The sequence below is a fragment of the Calliphora vicina genome, chromosome 2 (genome assembly GCF_958450345.1).
Source record: "Calliphora vicina chromosome 2, idCalVici1.1, whole genome shotgun sequence".
In the NCBI taxonomy this organism is placed as follows: Eukaryota; Metazoa; Arthropoda; class Insecta; order Diptera; family Calliphoridae; genus Calliphora; species Calliphora vicina.
This window is the reverse complement of record NC_088781.1, coordinates 98,367,684-98,391,222: the sequence shown is the minus strand read 5'-3', so window position 1 is coordinate 98,391,222 and position 23,539 is coordinate 98,367,684.

Here is a 23,539-nt window from a genome sequence, read left to right as displayed (position 1 = left end):
AGTGATGGGTAAAATAACTAGTTCGGTTTGTTTGCGACATTTTCTAAGCTCCGTTTTAAGTTGAGGGGATCTGTAGAGTTGCCACTCCCGACGAACTCTTCTTTTTTCAGCTAATAACTGTTCAATGTCTGCAGAATAGAGTCTATTGTATCTTCTTTGTTGGGTTATTTGAGTGGCGTGTTCAACAGCTAGTTTTAAGTTTTGTTCAAAATTTTTGAGTGAGATATCGATATCTTCTGGTGTTCTTAGAGATATATTTTCTGCACTGTGTGTGCTAATATATTTTCTATATTGCAACCAATTTATTTTCGAGCTTGATATTGCAGAGTGACCAGTCGGGGATACTGTTTCTCGGGGGTTCAATAGAATAACGAAGGTGGGTGAGTGATCCGAGGATAATTCTAATGAAGATTTAACCTGAATTAGTTCCATTGGTAAATTTTTGTAACTGCAAAATCAATGACATCGGGTATTTTGCTTTGGTCAGTAGGCCAGTATGTTGGTTCTCCGCTCGACAGCACATTAGAAATTGTATTAAACAAAGCGCGACCTTTCGGAGTTACAAGTCTTGATCCACTGTGAGTATGCTTAGCATTATAATCGCCAGCTGCCAGGAATCGGGGTCCTAGTGATTCGTAAAAATGTTCATATTTGTTTTCGGTAATCGAAAACCTTGGAGGTGAATATATCAACTAAATTAATAGGTTTCTGTAGCAATCATCCATACAGATTGTCGTAGCTTGAAGATAATCTTCACAAATATCACACATTGAATGGAGTTTGATACGGGTTTTAATTCAAATTCCAGAACCTCCACATGTTCTATCTCTTGAATCATTTGTGCCATAAAAAACATATCCATTTATCTGAAATAAACTTCTAGACGTCAAATGAGTTTCCGAAACTAATATATCAACTTCATGACTTTTAAGAAAATACTCGAGTTCGTTTTTATGTTGGAGAATGCCGATAGCGTTCCAAAAACATATTTTTAGGCAGTTCATAGTCTGCAATAACATTGCATCTTAAACCTTTATTCCATAATGTTACTCATTGAATTTGTAAAGTTATTTACCGATTGCACAAGAGTTTCTATTGTAGATTCTAGTCGGGTAAAATTGAAGATTGGCGTTTGCTCTCTTACCTCTCGGTTCATATTTTCGTTTTGGGGTTGACGGGCTTGCGGCTGAGTTTGGTTGTTTCTAAGTACATTTGCATATGTTACTTTGTTGTCATGTGTCTGTTGCAACGGGGGGTAGTTCAAATTGATGTTATTTAATGGCTGAGCGGGGAAAATCTTCGGTTTCTGGCTATGTGATTTTTTAACAATTGAGTAGACAGGGCAACCTCTGTAGTTTGCTATGTGGTTACCTCCGCAATTGCTGCATTTTTTTGATCATCTTTGGGTTTGTTACATTGGGATTTGTTATGCAATATGTGTTATTTGCAATATGCCTTGGTATTTGCATATTCTTGGCAATTCATACATTGGACGGGGCCAAATCGTTTATGTGGTTCTTCTACTGTAATTTTACGATGCAATAAATACTTCAGGTTATATATGGTTTTATTTTTTTTCAGTTTTATGAAACCGGGTTCAAGTTCAACGCGGAAGATTGGTTGGGGTTTTTTTTCACGATTTTTCACTATTGACCTGTATTTTAGTTTCATGAATCGTGCCTTTCTTGATAGGGATAACGTAAAAAGAGTTCTCTCCTATTAATGAGATCAGGCTCTGAACCAGTGAATTTGAATTATTTTCTCTCAAGTAAATAGGGGGTGGTTTTGTAGAGTTAATTTTATTTACTGGTTCATCTGTTTCACATTCCAGTAGCTCGTTCCTGTATTTCTCGCATCGGAAAATTTCTCACATGAAGTGTGAAACAAAAAATTCTATCGTTTCTCGATGTGCGAGAAAAAAGTGTTTCTGTAATTGAATGCGAAAACAGACATCACAGATTCTGTTCTTACTGGAATATTTCCAGTAATTATGCAAGACAAATGTCAACGAAATTATAATAAAACCAAAACAGTGAAAGGCTGAAAAATTTAAAATGTCAAAATATAAAAATTGTGTTTTATTGATTGTCATCATTTAAATATAAAACAAAAAGTATAGTGTGGCGCCTAAAACTGCTGAATTTAAACAAATAATTTAGAAACACATTTTTGTGTACTTACATCTGTATATATAATTATTTTATTTAAACTCTGTGCTACTTACATTTTCGGATGATTTGGGTTCCATATTTATACATACGAAATTAAAAATATCTATATTTTTTAAAATTTAGTTTTCTCACACCAATTTCAAATGTGACTTGTTTTGACAGTTCTTGTGAGAAACTTTTCGCAAAATATTGTTACAGAAACACTTTTTCTCACATCCTTCCAATAATTGCTGGAAAATTATTTAAATGACAGATAATTCTCGCAAACTCAAGATACAGAAATATTTGTGCGAGACACATTTTGTTTCATGTTACACTGTTTTTGTTGCAATCCATCCAATCGTTTCATGTGAAAAGTTTTTCGATTCGAGAAATACAGAAACGGGCTACAGAATAGAAAAACGATTTTCATTGTTTAGTCTAGCAGGTTCACTATCCTTATATAATTTAGCCAAGGGTGTCGCTTTCGAAGACTTGGGACTTCGTGCCCGTTTTAATACTGTAACATACCGGTCCATTCCAACCTGTATTTGGGATTTATTATCTTTATTTAATGGTTTACTAATCTTGGGTATAGCGCCGCTTAATGGGTTAATTTTATTTGTAGTCGGGGTTGTCGATTTCGTTTCTGAAGCTGATATAGCTAGAATACTTTCAGGCATAGAATAATATATCCATAGAAGCGTTACTGAGAGCGAAAAAACCTAAGTCTGTTGTCAAAAACCTAAGTCGTGAGAATGTATTAGTAATTAATGTTGTGGTTGTATTGGTTTCAAAAAATTATTCACCTCGGAACAGAAATTTCACTTAGTTGTAGCAAAAGTACTCATGTTTTTAAAAATTGTAAAATATTTTATTATTCATTGAAAAATAATAATTAATCCAACAAATATTTTTATCTTATTAAGCATATTCTTTAAAAAAAATTAAGTTTTCTAAAAAGGTATGCAATATTTAATATTAAAAAAAGGATTAAAAATGCCACTCTGTACAGTTACCATGGTGTATTTTATTTTACAAATGAATACACCACACAACAGTTCATATATTGTCAAATAAATTCGTTATTGAACATTTTTCAAAAATATAGAAAAACATATTAAAATATTGTTTATTTTAAATGCGAATAGATTTCTTTGTGAAAAAAAGCAGATTGTGAAATTACAAAATAAAAACTAAAAATGTCACGGTATTGCATAATGGGATGTTCTAATTACTTAAAGTTATTTAGGTTTCCTACGGAAGTTGAGAGGTATGTTTGAATTTTTTACAATCGGTTCATTATTCCGCCTTGCCCTCATACTTCAGCTCTATCTCAATATACACAATCTCTCTTAAATATCTTAATTATGTAGATATTCAAATTTAGCATAAAATTTTGTAAAGGCTATAATCAGACTACCAAATTTAGAACCGTTCGATCCGTAATTTACTATACCTCTTATATAAATCCCACTTCCGAAAATCTGTTTAACGAGCATAAATTTCTTAAAAATGTTAGTGTCCAAATAAAATTCAACACAAATAAGTTTCATTATGAAGATCGCCCACATACGAAAATCAATGAAACATTCTTTAAGCCTCCACTAATTCTTTTATTAATTAATTAAAATGATAAAAAAAATGTTTTTGAATTTGCCAACTAAAACATGAGTTTAGTTAATTCACATTTTTTATAACCTACACCACCATAGTAGGGTTATATTGTAACATGCTAACATATTGTCCCAATGTACAAAAGTAATGTCACTAAATTTTATAACGATCGGTCCATAATTAGTCATAGCTCCCATATAATGCCCACTTCCGAAAATCATTTTAACGAGTATAGATTTCTTAAATATTTTGGTATTCAAAAAAATTCAACTCAAATAGGACCCCTTTCACAGTAGGCAATTTAGTTGCGCAAGTCTCTTGCCCAACAACATAACAGCATGTAACATTTTATTCTCCTTAAACTGACATTACCTCTGGCATCTACAAACACAAGAGACTTGCGCAACTAAATTGGCTAGTGTGAAATGTGTCTAGGTTTCATATACATACATACTTGTTTAAGCCTGCGTCAGTATAGACAGAGCCAGATTAAATAACAAAATGGTCCTTGTATATGGTGTTAATGTTTTTTTTTGGTTCAAGAATATTTTTTTTGGTAAACAATTTAAAAGTTTTTTTTTAATTGCTACATATAATTATTTAAAGTAATTAATAAAAACGAGGTTTCGGAAAATTCAAATAAAATTCAAACTATCTTGAATTTTGAAAACAGATAAAATCGTTTCCGTGCAATTTTGGCGAAAATAACAATAGTTTGTCATCATATTAAAATTTCAAATTTTTTTTTGCCAAAAATATAAAATCTTAAAAATTACCTTTTTATAATTTGATACAGCTCAACAAATACTGAAGCCAGGGACAAACATTTTTAGGAATGGTATTCTCAAACAAACTAAACATTAATTTTAGTTGGGAACATCATCAGCTTATTTTTTCTCCATACAAACATGCCACCCAATACATTTTTAAATATTTTTACACAGATTTCATCTGAAATATATTTGATTTTATAGACGGGGTCAATGGATTCAAAAATTGAATATCCAATCTCCTATAGAAACCACGTTTGCATGCTCTAATAATTTTTCACGTGTAATGTTTTCAAACAAATGCTTAACACAATTTGCCATACCCGATTAAAATTTACCATGTTTAGAAGAAGAACCTATACCTAAAAAACGTTGTACGAGCAGTATTTTGGATAATACCAATAATAAAAATTTAAAGTGTAACTGTTCATTTAGTTTTAGAAATTATATAAAAACTTTGGAATTTAGAATAAGCACCTTAGATTCGGAAAATAATATATTAAAAAATCAAATCGAAATTCTAAAAAAAGATAAAATAAGTCTTCAAAACGAAATTGTATAAAAAAATACTACAACTGGAATAAAAATTTTACAAAATCAAAATGATGATTTAAAAGAACAAAATAAAAAGTTTATTTTGGAAAATAAAAGTTTAAAATTAAATCTTTTAGAAAATCCTTTAAACATTTCTGAATTTAAAAATAACTATAAAAAATGCAATAGAAAATGCAGGCAGACTACCAGCAGGTAAAAGATATGATACAAAAGTGAAGACAGTAGCTTTGGCAACATATTTTTTATCCCCAATGTGCTACAGAAGCTTAAGAACAGACATGGAATGGAATACTCCGAGAACACTTCAAGAGTTTGTAACGGACTGGCCCAATATACCTGGACTAAAAAAGACCCACCTGAATTTATTAGAGATAAGATCAAAAGACCTAACAGAAGAACAAAAATTTGTATCCATTTCATGTGATGAGATGTCTCTTAAGATACATATGTATTACGACCGAAAAAATAGTTTTAGAAGACTATGGCAATGAAAACAGCATCGAAAGCAGCCACTAGTGTAATGGTTTTTATGGTTCAGGGAATAGGTGGACAAGCATGGAAACCTCCAGTTTGTTACTACTTTGTACACAATAGTTGTAGTGCACAAGTAATAAAAAAATATCTTTTCGAAGTTGTTAATGGCTTACAAAGTATTGGTCTTAAGCCGGTTCATTTTGTATGTGATCAGGGAACAAATTTTGTAAATTTATTTAAAATATTGAATGTTTCAAAAGAATATCCGTATTTTATAGTTAATTCTAAAAAAATATTCGCAATGCATGATACACCACATTTGATAAAGAGTACGAGAAATTCTTTAGTGAATCCTAAAAATAATGTTTATTTTCAAGGTCATACTGTTAGTTGGAAAGACATTGAATATTTTTATAGTATTGATTCAAGCTTACCAATAAGATGTGGTCCTAAGCTATCTGATAACCACATAAAGCCTCATAAACTTCAAATTATGAAGGTACGCTTAGCAACACAAGTTATTAGTAAAACGGTCGTATCCGGAATGTGTTCACATTATATTCATCAGGCCTGATGGATTCAACTAAGGCACCAACGATGACAAATACCTCAGAGTACCTTTTACTTTTTAACGATTTGTTTGAGGTTCATAATAGCTCGAATCCCAAAAAAAAATTTGGAAAAGAATTATTTATCGGTTCTGAAAAGCAACTAGGTTTATTACGTGATTCTAGTGATAAGATCAAAACAATTAAAATAATTGACAACTCTGGCCACAATATTACAAACAGGTTTTCGTTTCTGAATGGTTGGCTTTTAAATAATGAAAGTCTTTTACAATTGTTCCACTTTTTAAAAGAAAATGGGTTTGAGAAGTTGTCAACAAGGCGCTTATGTCAGGATAATTTAGAACATTTCTTTGGACAAATTCGTAGGGGATCAGGAAACTCCGATAGTGTAACAGCTACAATGTTTTCTTGTTTATTTAAGAAATGGTGGGGTATTAATTACGTAAACGTGATAAAGGAAGGTAATTGTGAAATTCACGATGAGGATGAATCATCTCAAACAATTTCAAATTGTGTTGAAAAATCAATTTTAAATGTTTTTGAAGAGTGGGAAAATTCACAATTACTTTCTCAATCAGATTGTAATTCGGAGGAATATTTACCAGATGAGTTTATAGATGAAAAGAATTTTATGGAGGAGAACGCTTTTACATATGTTTGTGGATATTTATATAAAAAATTAAATTCTATACATAAATGCTCAGTTCCATTACCTATGTTTAACGAATTTTCATTTTATGACAAATATTCCTTTACTCAAGCTAAGGAATTTGACAAAAAAAATCGTATACGTCCACCAGAAGATTTTATTTTATATTTAAAGCAACTTGACTCTGAGTTTACTATATTAGAGATGCTAATCGGGATTGATTTTTGAAAATCCCGGGGTTCGGGATTTGGTTTTCGGGAAATCTAAAATCCCGAAAATTATAAGAAATAAACGTATATAATTATGTCTTTACAATTGAAAATAAATTTTTTACTTAGTCATTCATTTTTATTGGACACTAAAAAGCATAAAATACTTGCATGAGTACATTATATAAGAAGTAATAACAATAAAGTATGTATATTAGGCCGGGTCGAATTGTATGGACGATAAAAAAGTAAAAAATCGTATAGCAGAAACGAAATATACGGATAATTCTAAGAAAGTTTTCTCAAGAAACCATAGGTGTAAAATCTAATCCTATCTTGCGCATTTCGTCTTTTATCCAATAATACGATTTTTCGTAAAAAAAAATCGACCCACCCTAATGTATATACTGGTAAAAAAAACAGTACCTTAGTAAAAAAAAATAAAATACCTTAGTATTTTAACATTCGCTTTCATGAAGACAGTTTTTTACGTGAACTCATGGTATCTACCTGGGTAGATAATGACTTTATATATTCAATTTGTGTTAGAATTTTTATTTATATACTAATTTTTTGTATCAAAATATCTAATACATATTATAAGAAGTAATTTTACAGCCATCTATGCATCGCGATTCATATATTTCGAGTAAAAACCAGAAGTCTGAAGTCATCCAATTTTACAATAAAACTAAAGGAGGCGCTGATACGAGAAAAACATGAATCTCAAAAACAACACACAAAGTACGGAAATATATTACTCTGGACGTAGATTACTCTTGAACTCCTTGGGTACAAATCTTTGCATCGCACAAATAAATGTCGAGCCGAAAATACGATGGTGTTTTTTAACAAGACAGCAATTGAATGTATTTAAGATAAGCTTTTGAATAATTTTTGATGATAGTATAAAGTAAAGCTAGTTAAGTAACAAAACCAATATAAATTATCATAAATTTGAATGTATCTACCACGGTCACTGTTGCCAGATTTGCCGATTTATCGGCATTTTAATGATTTTTGATAGTAAAAATGGCAAAGTGCGATTTGCCGATTTTAGTCCTCAAAATGACGATTTTATGAAAAGTCTATATCCACATCAAGGTTTTCATATAATCATTTAATTAACAAATATAATAAATACAAACTGAACCATAATTGTTTTTGTAAGATAGAAGATGATATATAAAATTGTAATCTGAATTTAAAGAGCTTAAATTACTTAGTTTTAATAATTTAATGAATCAAAATGAAAAATGTTTGTTAGATTTAGAAAAAAAAATGGTAAATTTTTAATTTTTATTTTTAGCCGCGCCAATATTTGCGGAACGAATATTTAGCCAAGACAAAGTAATAAAAAAAATTAAATCGTTTATACAAACAGTTACTTGAAGGATGTCTATAAACCTATACTAAAGACTTTTTAAAATTAATAAAGCCTGATACTTGATTTTTTTCGAAATTGACATATAGTTGGTTCGAATATCGCATACGTCTTTGGAATGTCTTTGAAATCCCTTTCATATGATATATGAATTGTTTATGTACATGACTTAGTATTCGAGATATATGTATGTAGGTAAGTCGTGGCTTTTTGTGGAAATATGAAAAATACAAACTGAATTATAAACTTATATATTTTTGTATGCAAATATTGAATAATTCTTATTATATAAACCTATTTTACAACATTAATTGTTTAAATATGTGAATTCTTTATTGGATTGTTAGTTTTTTCGAAAAAAACTGACAAATTTCACAAAAAAGTAGGTATTTTTATTTTTTCCGATTTTTTGACGATTTCAAAAATATTTTGACGATTTTTTAGTCCAATTTTGACGATTTTATACCGAAATTATCTGGCAATAGTGACCACGGTATATATTCATAAACCCATATACACAAAAATATAAAAAACTTCTATAATCTTACTTTAATTTTTTTTATTTGTTTGTTTTCTAAAAATTCGGCAAATTTTGATAACTGAGCTGAAAGTAATTTCAAAGTTCATAAAAACTGTGTAAGTTATTAACAACTGAATATCCAAATATCTACCTCGGTAGATACTATGAAAGCGAAGGTTAAATAGCTTCTTAAGAATACTATCTATGGTTTCATCTGTCATTCTGGAACGAATTTTGTTTCCGAAATATTTTGCTGCCGAAAAACATCTTTCACATTGGCAAACCCGTTTGCTAATACTTATAACAAATCTGCAAGTATTTTCATCTTGTTCCTTCAGAAATAAAATGATCTATTTCTTTTGCAAAAAATTATTTTAAAATTAAAAAATCTCGAGCTTCGGGATTTAGGAAATCCCGAAAACCCCGAGATTTTCGGGAACGGGATTCCCCGTTTGGCATCTCTAGATATTATACACATATCTGAAATGTGTTCCCCCATACAAGTGTTGTGATAACATAAATAGCGAATCTTTTATATATCTGTTTATAAGAACAAGAATTTACTTCGTTTTAAAATTTTTTAATAGAGATTCTACAGTTCCATACTTAAAAAGTAAATTATTGAAAATTTCTCATATTTAAATGTGTAATTTAATGTTCATGTGATATACAGTGGGCAGAATGAACATTTTTTGGAAATAAATCTGGTATTTCTTAACAGCTGAGGAGTATTTGAGTTTAAGTTATTAAAATGGGCCCTACAAATGATTCAGGGGCGGCGCTATTGGGGCTCAAAGTAGGGTACCTTCGACATGTACAATTTTTAAATACGTGCCATTTTTTGGTTTCCTATCCTATTTCAAAGATGTTTATATTTTTGGAAAGCGTCGACTAGGTTATTTTTTTGAGTTATATGCATTTCAAAATTTAAAAATGTTTACATGTCGAAGATACCCTACTTTGAGTCCCCTGGACCATTTGGAGGACACATTTTAATAACTTAAACTTGAATACTCCTTGGCTACGCCCACGCCAGATTTATTTCCAAAAATTTTTGATTCTGTCCCACTGTGCGATAGTAATAAAATTACAGTTTTTTCTGATCAATTAAAAATTCTTCCTGCTTAATTACCAATGCATTGTAAATTTTAATTATTTTGATTTTATTTTTTTTAATTATTTGTTTATTACAATTATTTTCCATGGTGTCGATGTATTACTTTGCCATACAAATTATGAACATTTGTGGATCTGAGTTTAATTGCCAAACTCTTCAGATTATTGACCAGTGTATCAACGAAACAAAAAATTATTGCAACAAATCCACTTATACGTTCATTTGTCATAATAGTGTTATGAAATAATCGAAAAGTAAAAAATTAAAAAATATGTTGAAACAAGCTAGTTACAAACATTTTAACTTGGCTGTATCAATACATTTTTAAATATAATAAAAAAAAGTAACGAATCTATGATTTGCAGTTTTTATATTTCTATTTTTTTATGTTATATAAACGTATCTAAAACTTATTTAAGGAATGGATTTGCAGCAATAATTTCTTGATTCGTTTATACACTGGTCAATACTTTTTTGTTCTGAGTATGTTAAAACATTTTGTCTAAGGACAGAATTATTATCTGAAACATTCATAATACAAGTATGTACTTTTTATTGCATTTAAAGTTATATTCGGCTGTAAAGAAATCACATCACAATATATGCATTCACATCAATGTATATATTTAGAAATATGAACTCGTTAATTATTTTCACGTATCTCTAACTATCGATTGAATACCGAATTTTAACCAATTTTTTTAATAAAAAACTGTTCCAAAACTTCATAAAAATCGATAAAAATATATATTCCTAAATTGCATTTTTTTATATCTACGATAGATTTCGATTTGATTCGTATTAATTTTTTTATAATTTTGTTACAATTGTTTTTAAGTTTAACATACCCTTCTTAATACTTTTCTTAATTTTATCATTGTTATTATTTTATATTAAATAATATATCATATCAATTACATAAATATAAGTTTTCTTTAACTAATTATAATAAATACATTTTCACTTGTTAATTATATCTTTATACTAACAAATTAATACACCTTCTAAAACCTTTGTAAATAAATGTATTCTTATATAAACACATATTAATAGAAATGTTAAAAACAAAATAAAAATAATATTTAATATTTCTTTAGATTTATTGTTTTTATAATATTTATAATTTATTAAAATAAATTATTTGTTTAATATGAAATTCTTATTTTCTTATTCATTTACAAAACTATAAGTACTGTAGATATTTCTCCTTCCCTATGCCAAGAGCTCATTGTATATTAAGTTTATTAATAATTGGATTCTGCTTCTGAAAGGAAATATATGAAAATTTAGACGGTTAGGGTTTTTGCATGGTTTGTTTAGTTGAGATGTACGGGACGGATTGACGTGATAATACTCCAATGCCGAAAATTAGTTAAGGCGTACCACATCATGAGTATAGTTTGGAAATAATGCGTTTAGAAAATCGTGTTATAGCAAAATATACTTATCCAAATTGTTCGAATAAAAGGAAGAATTCGAATACGAGATTTCAACATGTTCGAATAATTGAATTACATGTTTAAAATTAATATAATTAAGTCTTGAGTTATAACTGAGACAAACAAAAATCCAGATAAGGAATAAAATAAAAGGTCATAAAAGAAAAGTTTGGCATGATAACACCAAACCCACCCCCAAAGGGTTTGGTGTTATCATGCTGGCCTATACTGGCCTAGTACTTTTAACCTGACTTTGAATTTCTCATCCCACATACAATGACCCCGAAAATGTTCCAGTGATATTTTAACAAACAAAACGGCTATATGTATAGCGTGGTAAATAGGCGATTCTGTCCATATTTTCCATTATGACACAAATGGGTAAGCTAAATTTTGAATACCAACTGTCACTTTATGCCGACCCGCACCTTCCTTTTAGAAGTTAATTGTTAAAAGGGTGTAAATCGCTTTCTTTAAAAATTTTATTTGCACATTCCTTCGCTTTTATGTTATAAACAAGGTGCTTACATATTACAACCAGTAATTCCATTAATAAATTTAAGTAAACAATGGACCAGAAAGTTATTCTGGGACGAAATATTAAAATAAGTTAGTATACATATTTTATTCCAATGCCTGAAAACCCAATAATTATAAGAACTTAATTCGCCGAAATATTGTAGTTTGAAAAACATATTGAATGAGTAATCGATTAATACATCGATTTGAGGATACGTGCTTGCATTTAGAATTTACATAGAACTTATAATTGAAGGTATACGCCAATATATTAACACTATCTTTCATTCCGCTATAAATTTGTGAAGTATTTTCTTGTAAATATTTCTTTAAAGTTTCCGTTGCATTTTGTTTATTCAAATTTTATCTTGGATTTCATCCTCCATATTTCATACAGGCGAATATTCCAATGAATGCAGGTTCCAATAATCTAAGATGCAAATACATATGTATTATATTAGCATATAAAATATTATTTTACTACCATTGAATACAACTTTTTCAATCTTGTAATTTATGGTAGAAATGTATTTTTTTATTTTAAAACAAATTAAATGAAAATTAAAAATTTCAGTTTATTTATTTTTATTTGTTTACATTTATTTGTCAAAACTCTGTGGTGAACTCTCACAAGTATGTTGAAATCACACAGGACAAGTACGTGTGAAGAGAGTAATTATTGTTACTCTCAGCTTACTCTCAGTTGCGCCTCTAGTTGTACCCAAAGTAAATTAATAAAGTAGCGACAGTACTACAACAAATACAACATTTACAAAAACCACAAACAATTTTGTTTTTGGTTTAAGGTCTGAGCTGCCAAAGTTGCCTGTTGTTGTTTTTGCTTTTGGGCTTGTTGTATTTTTCGCCACAACAACCACAAGTGAATTGACAGTTCAGACTGAATAAAAAAAATAGTCAGCTGTTCTACTGAGTCTACTTTATTAATTTACTTTGGTTATACACTATGCTTTCAGGCATAAATAAAATATTTGTATTTTCTGGTAACTCCAGATTAACAGCTGTTGAATTTTCTTTCGTTTGACAATCATTAGTTGTTGACAATGCCAATAGTGCATTAACTTCTATGAGTTCCAATAAAAAATCATTCAATAAACTCATCAGTAAACATTTTTTGACATTCATGAAAAATAAATGGCACGATACTCGCTCTAGGATGCCTTTAGTTAAAGCTGAGTTGTTGGTCCATTGAAATGGACTGAGTTTGTTGAATTTATAACTTCAAACAATAATAAAAAAGCTGATAAAAACGATTAAAAATATAAATTTTAAAGTATGGACTGAAATAATTAAATTTTATTAAATACTAGCTAAACCCGTTGCGCTTCGTTACCCCTACGTAGTAAAATAAAAAAATGTGAAAGATTTTATAAACCATTTTTTTAATGAGGTAAAAAAAATTTGGTAAAATTATAAAAAAAAATAAATTTTCAGATAAAGTTTGAAGAATCTCGCAATTTCAGTTATCCAGATATTCAAAATTGACTATGTACTTTGTATGGAAGGTTCCACACCCACTGTTCTGATCCAGACAAAGTTTAAATACATTGCAATTATAGTACTCCAGATATTCGAAATGAACTATTTACTTTGTATGGGAGGTGCCACACCCACTAATCCAATCCGGACCATTTTCAGCCAAACTATGTAAAATGATAAGAGAACTATTCGGAAAAAGTTTAAGGAATCTCGCAAGTCTAACCATTTTTGGTTATAACCAAGTATAAAGTTCGAAGACTTTCACAGTGATAGTTCTCCAGATTTTACACAATTAAAATTAATGTGTTATTGTAGATTTTAATAAATAAAGTAGGATAATAATTATAAACGAATTTGTTTAAATTTTTCTTTGATCATTTAGTGGTGCCCCGTTTAGTAAATTTCAAAAGGTGCCAAGTCTAGTCTCAGGCCACTGGAACAAGAAATGTAGGAATAAAATTAACATATTTTGAGAAATATTAAAACAAAAGTCTATTCTTACTTAAAATATATCCATATTTACTTGTATATAAGTTTTTATCTTCATAGGATACAGTTAACCTATTCACAGGTATAACCAAAAAAAATATTTTTTTAAACGGCAGTTTCAAAACTCCAATTTAAAATTTTTAAAAATTTTGTTAAACAAATTTCAGAATTTTTTGATCATCACATGGGGATTTATTTACAATATAATAAGGAATAAAAATGTGAAAAAGTATAGTTTTAAATTTTGCGATTTTTGAGAAAAACAAATTTGTTTGCTATGTTTTGGCGAATGAGCCCAATTTCCTTACTGTTATTAATTTTAAGTAAAATATGTTCAGAATGGGTGAATTCCAAAATGTATGTATGCAATGCAGTCATATCTTTATTAAGACAAAGCAAGCAAACGCGTAGTTAAAATTTAAAAAAAACTTATACTGCCTGTTTTTATCCGTTTTAATGGTGTTTTTTGCTGTTTTTTAAAAGAAGGACAAAAGAGACCCATTCCTTGAGGATTTAGAGGGTTAACATATTCTACAAAAATTTTATCCGTAACATTTTACATAAATTTGCTGAACTCATTTTATACGTAAAATGTAAGGAACACGTGGTTTCTTATGATGATTAACAATAAGAATGTGCCAGAGTTGGGAAACTTTAACCCCCCCTCAAATGAAATTCAGATGTAAACTTTCAAAACGCCGATACACGTGTCTTTTTTTTTCCTCTATCAAAACTTATTGGTCGGACCTTGTAATTTTGGAAAAATAAATTATTTTGTTGTATAGTCTTATTTTTATGACACACAGTATTGACCATGTTTAAGAATGTTTTATTTAAATTATTTACATACATATACTTGACAATCTTCCGGAGGTTTTACTAAAGTGTTTTTTTCAAATTCTTTTTCATAAGAAAAGCTGTACTTGTCATAATATGATGCCTCAGGTAGACTTCCTGTACATTCATGTAATTTATATAATTTACGGTAAAGATATCCACAAATATAAGTAACAGCATTCTCTTCTAAAAAAAAATTTCTTAAGAATATTCTGCAGAAATATCTTACAAAAAATTTTCCTTTACTGAAAAGTTTTGAAATTCATCCCAAGTTTCCAAAGCGTTTGAGTTTGAAAATGCATCCTCTAACAGTCCAATAGTATTCTTAAAATCACTATTTAGGAGTTTAACCTCATTTTGAACCTCGCAATTACCATTTGACAAAGAGTTAACGTAATCTACTCCCCAGCATTTTTGAAAGAGACTGCAGAACATTGTACTAGTAATACTGTCAGCGTTACCAGCTCCACGTCGAATATGTCCAAAAAAGTGCTCTAAATTGTCTTGGGTTAACCGTCTAGTAGATAAAAATAAAAAAAACCTGTTTGAAGAGTTTCCCACATTTGATATAAACGGTTTATATTTAATAACCAACCATTTTTGAAAGAAAATTTATTTGTAATGTTATTATTAGGTGTGTTCGCTTACTTTCCAGTAAAAAATATTTTAGAGAGCAAAATTAAAGTACTCTCAATCTGAAAAAATAACCAAAAAAAAGTACGCGAGCAACAATTTGTAAAAATTATTTGTATTTTATTATAAATCAATTTAAAACTTTTGTTTTGTGCTATTTTACTTCTTTTCTTTGCAAAACATGTAAATTGTATTAATGTTGATATTTTTTACTGGACAAAAAATATCCAGTAAAAAATATGTTCTCTATCTACGAACTGTCACTTTTAACACTCTCTTGTTTTCTCGTTACAAGTTTTTAAAAGTAAACGAACGGAATCCCGTAACTTCCAGTGATAATTTTTACAAATTATTACAAATTATCAAGTACGCGAATACTACTATTATTTACATTGAATATCATTATTATTTTAATTGCATTTGAGGCATTTTTTAAATGATTTATTCGATCCACTGAACACTGCTTTGCCAAATTTCATGTTTATATTAGAAATATTAAATAAATCGAATAAATTATTAAAAAATATAAGATAGTCAGAAGTATTTGACGTAGTAGTATTTTTTGATGGATCTATAAGGCCTGAAGAATATAAACGCATTTTGCAAAGCAACACTGCAATGCATAGTGTTCATAAACTCAATAGATTTCGTTTAGGCAATTTCGCGAGTTTATTATTGCATGACAATACGGGCCTTTTCGGAAATGCATCACTGCTGATGCAAACCAGCTGATGCATGATGCGCAGACGATGCATCAGCCATTTTGGTGATGCTTGTTTGATGGGTTTTTGCGCATCATATATTTCACTGTTGCTTTTTAGAACTCAAGGTATTTGCAGTGTTGGCAACTTTTGCATTTTAGAATGTACTGCGCATCAGATGCAGCGCAGTGATGCATTTCCGAAAAGGCCCTACTTTTCAATGCGCAACATTTGTCAAATTTGAGCATTGTTTTTATTTATGATTCTTTAATAATTTTTGTGAGTTATAGAATTATCTTGGAGGCAAGAATTTAATATTTTAGTAGAAATGGCGGATTTATGGTTGAATTTTTATTTACAGTGGTTAAAAGCCAAAGTCGTACACAAGCATTATTACAATTAAATCTTAACCTTTAACTTATGACGTGAACATTTTTGACATAGTCACAGATGTGGTGTAAATTTTACACCTTATAATTTTTACAAAAAATTTCACTTTAAAAAATATTTTTTCGTTAATATTTGCTTTTTAACAATAAGATACAACAATTTTAATTTAAAAAAATTTAAAAAAGAAAGCAAAATGTTATTTGAAACAAAAATGCAGGCACTTTATTTCGCAAGCCTTTTTGATAAAACTTTAAAAAAATGAAGAGAGGGTGTAAAATTTACCACCACCTCATAAGTTAAAGGTTAAATATCTTCTTAGTTTTAGCAGATAAAAAGAAAAAAATATGGGATATGTGTACAGAAAATACCTTTTGCTAGATTCTAAGTTTTATTAGATTAATTACATATATTATCATATGGTCATTTGAAGTGGTTTTAATCAAATGGATATTAAAAAATAAAAAAACCCAACTCGTACATTTTACTTTCTTTTAAAAAAATATGTTTCTATTAATAACAATTGATTCTAAAATAAGAAGAAATATGTCTAATAATTAAGTTTAGTGTATAATTGGAAAAAAGTATAAACAAATTTAAATGGGAGACAGTGTGGACAAAGAAGTGAAAAATTCAGAATTTTAGCTATAAAACTTTCCGAAGAGGTAAAATATTTTCGCGAAATAGCTAAAATTTTAGACTTTTCTACTATTCAATACATCCTTAAATGTTACAAGGATTCAAAACAAATAAAAAATAAACCTAAAAATATCCTTCACAGAACCGATTCGAATGGTAGAAGAGCCAGAAAGATGCCTCTACTTAGTGAAAAAATAAGAAATAACGTTTAAAATTTGCTAAAACCCACAAAAACCAAGACTTTTCTTTCTGGAAAGATGTCATATTCACTGATGAAAGCAAATTCAACGTATTTGGTTCTGATGGAAAACCATACGTGTGGCGAAAATGCAATAAAGAGGGCCTTTCTCGGCAGCTGGACCTGGTACACTACACGTTATTGAAGGAATAATGGACCAGAAGGTTTATTTGGATATTTTGAAATCCAAATTGCCCTCATGCAAAGAGAAACTTGGCCTAAGCAACAGCTACCATTTCTGCCAGGACAACGATCCTAAGCATAAAGATTACAATGTCAAGTATTGGTTGTTATATAACTGTCCCCATGTTATGGAGACATCTGCCCAAAGCCCCGATATTAACCCCATCGAGAATATTTGGAGTTATCTTGATACTAAAGTACGAAAACACCATATTTCGTCAAAACTAGAATTAAAACGTGTTCTTGCCGAGGAATGGGGAAATATTGAACCGGCCTTTTATCGCAAGTTAGTGGAAAGCATGCCTAAGAGGTTAGAGATGGTGATTAAAGCTAAGGGTCTTCATACAAAGTACCAATGGACATTTTTTAGTATATAGTTAATGATGTACGACTTTGTCTTTTAAATGTATTTTTAAATAACCGCTAATTTCTTGACTTTATATTAATTTTTGTTAACGTTTACTTTTGTATCAAATAAAGATTTGTTTCATTGTTAAAACTACGAATACATTTTCTATGGAGCTGTTAAAAAGATGCTGGAAATAAGAAAACAAAATAAAAAAAGTAGAGTGTATGAATTTGACTTTTAACCACTGTATGTAAATAATTTAAAAATTGTCTATAATTTTTTTATATCCACACATAGTGAAAAAAATGGAACCTCGATAGAAAGGAGCTGCTTATAGAAGTGCGTTTGAGCCACGAGCCAGATTTCACTTCAAAGAAAAAGAAAAGAAACAACATTTGGGAACAAATAATGCGAGACATTACTTCTTTTACTACTTTTACTTCGAGAACTTTAACTAAACGAAAGCGATGTTTTAGATTTTTTGGACAAGGAGTCTGAGAAGGACCATAAGAAAAATTTACCTGGATTTTTAAAAAATAACTGGACAATTTAAAAATGCACTTATAGTTCAAAAAGTTTAATTTAAGTTAATTTTTTTTTAAAAAATAAAAAAAATAACATAAAAAGTAAAGAACGTTAAATTAGTCCTACATACATATCGTCACCTAAAATGCCAAACAACATATCATCAAAAAATTCGAAGTTGATTTTATTATTGATTACGATTTACTACATCATATTACATTGTATGTGTAAACAATTTTAAACTTTTAGCTTCAAAAATAACCAAATTATAACCCAAATTCAAACAACATATGATCAAGTGCATGATTTTCTTAAACGAAATAAAGTTAACGCTTTGAGTAATTAATTAATATTTATTTTAGATAGTTTCCTTATATTTTTTAATAAATTTGTTGCAATAGAATTTTTTTAGGCAATCTTTCTGAAAATTTAATAAGAAAATTTTTAAAAACTCCTTTTATTTAAGATTTTATTTTTTCATACAAATTTATATTGATTATACGTTATTTTAGTTTTAGAAAACATTAATTAAAAGTAACGTAAGACGCATATCATAAAACAAAAGTGTACTTTTTATAGAATATATTTCTAGTTTTATTGTAATCCAAATTTTAAAATTTTGTTTCAATATCACAAGTGGGAGAATCCATATCAAAACGGACAGAAAACTGCTATTTTTGGATTTGACATCTTCGATTTTAATCAAAATTACCACACATATTACGGTTCCAAAGGGTTCCTCAAATCAATCATTGGACTTCAAAAATATCGCCATTTGTCAAAATTGTCTAAAATTATATACACATAATGCCCAACATAATTTTTGATTCCATTTTAAATGCAAAGATATTGTCCTTAAAATTGTTTGCTTCCAAAAGGTTAAATGTAAATTTTCGGAGAGATGAAATCTTTTTTAAAATAGTTACAACTTTGCTTCCATATTTTAAACGAATTTTAAGACATTCAAAAGATTACTCACTGTACAGTTCTATAATAGAAAAGTAATCACTTTCTAAGGCTAAATTCATGCATTACGTTATACATAAAATACAAATATACCTCTGACAAACCTTCAACCATATATTCTTTATCATCATTATAACAAATTCCCATGTGACTTTTCGACAAGCGTTTTGAAGAAGTATTTTTACCTCTTTACTGCTGACCAAGGATATATTAAACGGGGTTGCTCGCTAGGTACTAATCACTGCACTATGATTTTTTGGCAAAAATTAAGAAAAAAATTGTTAAAAATTTATTTATTTTCCTAAAGGCATAAATTGCCAGCAATCATGAAAAAGTATTTAAAAACAGTTGGCAACACTGCCGGTCTGCTAGGCTTTCAAAGTTGAAACTTTAAACAGCTATTCTTAAATAAGTGTTAAAACAGTGTTACAATTGTATAACGAGCAAACCTTAAAAAATAAAATTATAAAGTATTTCAAAAATGGCAAATGTATCCCAAGGTAAGTAGTTCCATGATATATTTTTGAATTTTATTTTTGTTGGGAACGAACTTGCATGGAAGTTTAAATGTGGAAGTGTTCGCCAAAGTGTGTATTTTGAGTGTATATTCATATCTCGCCAGCATTTTTCAGCAAACTCCCACAATTGTCATTTTATTTTAGGACAATTTTTGATTACCCGTACCGAAGTGCTTTAGGTTGGACAACAAATGGGCACAAACATGATATACGAATAGAGTGGGTTCTTTAAAAAACTCAATAAAAATCTGAATATTATAAAAAAAAAATCAAATAAAACAAAGTGTATATAATTTTCTTTTACATATAAAAAATAGTTCAGTTTGGATACCTTCGCATTTAGTGGGCGTGGTCCAATTGACTATTTTTTGTTTACATTTATTTATACGACATGGACATTAAATGTGCTGAAATTAAAAGCTCTAACATGATTATTTTAATTTATGCCATAAAAATTTGATTTGAAACCATAGTGCACTGTAAGGATAAAATACAACTGACTACATTTGCAATCACAATTGTATAACTGTAAAAAAAATTTTCTGTACAAAATATTAATTAATAAAATATATAATTAAAAAAAATATTTTGCAAAATGAAAAAAATATTTTTTTAAACTGGACAAATTGTGTTTTAGCTGGAAACTGGACAAGACACAAACAACTGGACAATCCAGACCATTCCAGGCCGTCTGGCAAACCTAAGTCTGAGGCAGATGCCAAAATAATGAAACAACTTTTGGACTTGGAGGCAGAAAAGCTAGCAGTGGAGAAAGAAAAATTAGCTGAAATGAAGGAGATCCTTATTCCAGAGAATTATAGAAAAATCTTAAATATTTGTTATTATTTTTTTTTAAAGTTTTTCCTGACTTTTTTACCTGACTTGATGTTTTTATTGTTAATTTAAATATTTTAGATTATTGTTATTGAATTGAATTCATTAAAACGTAAAAGAACAAATATGTACATCTATATATGGGGCATTTCACGTCAAGTGAACCAACTTTTGAAATCGATGTCTTTGCACCAATGTTAGCGATGAAATTTGCACCAATGTTAGTTCTATTGGATAGTAATTCGGACACCATTTTTCAACAAGATCGGTCAAGAACTCTCTGAGTTATAGGAGGTCAAAATTTGACATTTTGGTCAAACAGGTGTTTTTTTTATCCATATTATTACCTATTGTTCTTAGCAAAATGTGTCCCAAATAGTTTAGATAGCTATTTATGCAATCTTTCGAAAAAAAAAATTAAAAAAATTTAATAAAATATTTTTGATTTTTTTTTTTTAAATCAAAAATATTTTTGACTTTTTTTTCAAAATGGGCCCTTTTTATTTTTTTTAAGAAAGCTTAGGTCTTTTCCTAAGCGACCTATATGGTCGCTTAGTGGGATGCGAGTGGGATATCTATCAAAAAAAATATTTTGTAACTCAAGATTTAAAATTTTTGAATTTTTTTGCAAAATCAAAAACTTTGTTGACTTTTTTTAAAAAAATGGACCCATTTTTTAATTTTTTTTTTTGCTCAGAAGAAAGCTTATGTGTTTTCCTTTAACACCCTTTTTGTCGCTTAGTGGGATGCGAGTGGGATATCTATAAAAACATGTTTTGTAACTCAAGACATACAATTTTTTACTTTTTTTTGAAAAATCAAAAACCTTTTTGACTTTTTTTTTTTTCCAAAATGGACTTTTTTTTATTAATTTTTTTTTCTCAAAAGAAAGCTTAGGTCTTTTCCTTTAAAACCTTTTTGGTCGCTTAGTGGGATGCGAGTGGGATATCTATCAAAATAAATGTTTTGTAACTCAAGACAAAGGTTTTTAAATTTGCACTATTTTAATTTTTTTCATATTTGTGTGTAAACCTTAAAAATTAAATTTACGCAGAGAAACTAGACACATTAGCCTTTCCGATGGTATGTAACATACCCAACTAAAATTTCATAGCCTCGATACTGTAATACCCATAATATGTTAACCTCAGGAATAAAAATCACTTTTTTTCTATTTAATTTTGTTATTTATTTGTAATAATAATTAATTTAATATATAATAATAATAATAATAAAAAGATGAATAATTTAGTAAAATTTAATCTTAATCACAATAGATCAATTTATATAATAACTATTTTTACACTTAATTTATGAAGTTTTTAAATTTTCCATACTTTTATCCTCCTTATTTGTTAGCTGCTTTTTTTTGTCAATCCTTTCTTGGCGTTATTAGATTCAGCTACTGATTTCGCTGCTGGCTTCTTTTTTGGCTTTGGAAAGAAATCGCATTGAGTAGATGCAGAAAACTTTTTTAATTTGAGTCTTCCATCGACAAGCGGTATGAAAGCATGGTATTGAGCAGTGCCATCGATTGTTACCGCAGCATCGAATCTGCTCTTTAGTGTTTTCAATGTTTCCTCATGATCCTCTTTGCTACTAAAAACTATTTTAGTTTCTTTACAATAATTCTTTGCCCAATGGAATAAAGCAGTCGCATCTAAGATGCGATCTTGATGAGAGCACTGGAGGCTATACTTCGCTGCATTTCTTTTGAGGTTTGCTCCAATACCATCACATGCTCCTTTATCATGAGCAGTAGCAAAGTATATTTATACAAGTACATGCAAGTGATCAGCTGTTCATTTTTTGTTCCTTTGTAAATACTTGTGAGATTGTCAATTTTTTTCACTTTTTTGTTTTTCTTTCTATGTTTGTTTACATTTTTTCTTTTTTTGTATTTGAAAATATTAATCAAAAAAAAATAAATTTTCAAAAATTTCAATAATAAAAGCAAGAATAATAATTGGAAAAATGTATTTTTTTTCATTATGCAAAAAAATGTACCAGTGGCAGTGGTGACTTATTCTGTGTGCAAAAAGACCCGATTAAATGGGCAACGTGAGTGAAATTTGTGAAAAAATTATCAACAGTTTTTGACAATCTCACAAGTTTTTACACAAACAAAATGAATGTTGTTTTTCTTATTGTTGATTTGTTGTAGAGTTGCATGTACTTGTATAAATATACTTTGAGCAGTAGGATGAAAATGCCACTCAGCTGGCATTCCAAAATCTTTTTCATGAGCTGTAAGATTTGCGAAGCTACTTTTGTTTTTAAAATGTTGACGAGCTCCGTCCGAAACGTAGTATACCTTTTCTACTGTAAATTTTGATTTTAGATAATTTAGTATTATCTTCTGGTACTCATAAACTGCAACGGTGTCATGTTTTAAATCGTCGGATATGATTGCCATACTTTTGTGTTCCAGGTTTTCTTCTTTCATGTAGTAAATAACTACTGTGAATATAGTTGCTTGGTCGTTATTGAAGTGGAATGCTTGTATGGAATCCTGAAGAACATATTTATAGTTCTCTGCGAAATCAAATGAAATAATGAATTCACCAGACTTCAAATGTGTTTTCAAGTCCTTGAAGAATGACCACTGCTCTTTGACTAAAAAGTCATGGGTTCTCAAATTTAGCAATCCTCTACACAGTTCTTCCACAAAATCATCCACATTTAAAATTATGGTTTTCAGTGTGCATCTTTCAGTCTGAAGCCAAGATTCAAATTTTAACTCCTCAATACATTCTCGATCAAAAGAGTTG